The sequence below is a fragment of the Dipodomys ordii genome, unplaced genomic scaffold (genome assembly GCF_000151885.1).
Source record: "Dipodomys ordii isolate 6190 unplaced genomic scaffold, Dord_2.0 Scaffold2, whole genome shotgun sequence".
In the NCBI taxonomy this organism is placed as follows: Eukaryota; Metazoa; Chordata; class Mammalia; order Rodentia; family Heteromyidae; genus Dipodomys; species Dipodomys ordii.
The window spans coordinates 22,376,309-22,377,208 of NW_012267218.1; the positions used below are offsets into that span (position 1 = coordinate 22,376,309).

The 900-nt window shown below is 59.7% G+C and overlaps 1 protein-coding gene across 1 annotated transcript in view; it reads right to left on the reverse strand.

The window, feature by feature from the left end:
- The window catches only part of Jdp2 (Jun dimerization protein 2), a 40,738-nt gene extending 40,045 nt beyond the window's left edge, over positions 1–693 (reverse strand). Inside the window, exon 1 of the mRNA XM_013012536.1 lies at positions 660–693. The gene's annotated coding sequence lies outside the window, so the exon portion shown is untranslated. The remainder of the gene's footprint in view (positions 1–659) is intronic.
- Between the last annotated feature and the right edge of the window lie 207 nt (positions 694–900).

Below are 900 nucleotides of genomic sequence, written 5' to 3' on the forward strand. Positions count from 1 at the left end.
TTCCAGCGCCGCCCGGGGCGCTCCCACCCCGCGCCTCAGGAGCGCGCGCGAGGAGAAAGCGGGACGCGGGAGCGGTTATATAAGAGCATCCCCGCACCCCGCCGCCCGCACCCGCCGCGCCCCGGGGAGAGGGTGGCGATGGGACAGGTCCAGGGCCCCTGCGGGCACCGCCTGCGTGGACCCATCCCGCTCCCTCCTGGGAGCTCCTATGTGGAGACGGAGCCCCGAGGATGTGGTCTTGCAAGCCTGCTTTATTTTTCCATGGAGCAGCAAGAGCAAGAGGATTAAGGCGCTGGGGTTACCTGGACGCCCACGGGCCACCGCAGTGCTGCTCAGCGCCGAGCCTGCCCGCTGCGCAGCCTGGGGCTGACGCTGTGGCTGACCCAGTTTGACCCTAGGTTTGGTCCTAAGTGTTCACTGAACGGGGAGTGTGCCCACCAGGGAGCCCTTTCCTTCCTAGTAGGATTTGCATAGTTAGCCCCCCTCCCACCTCTCAGCCTCCTAGAGGGAAAGATGGACCTGTGACATCCCCGTGCCCGCCAGGCTTCAAAGACTGACACACACACACACACACACAGAGCCCTCAACGCGGCACCAGCAATGCTGGCACAACCACATTGGCATCTGCAGACCCCATAGGGTGAAGGGTAGTCCCCTACCTTTCTGGCTAGACCAGCTAGGGGTGATGATGTTTATATTCTGTAACTTTCAGCCTTCTCAGAGACATGTCAGGTAAGAAAAGGAAGTGAAAGAAAAAGTTCATGCCGCCTTGGAGTGCAGATGGACGCAAGAAAGGAGAGAGAGAGAGAGGAAGCTCCTGAGTGGAACCCAAGCCCAGCACATTTGTGCACCTAGATATCATTTACCTTCTTCCCTAGGGTGCTGGAATCTTCTTGGATA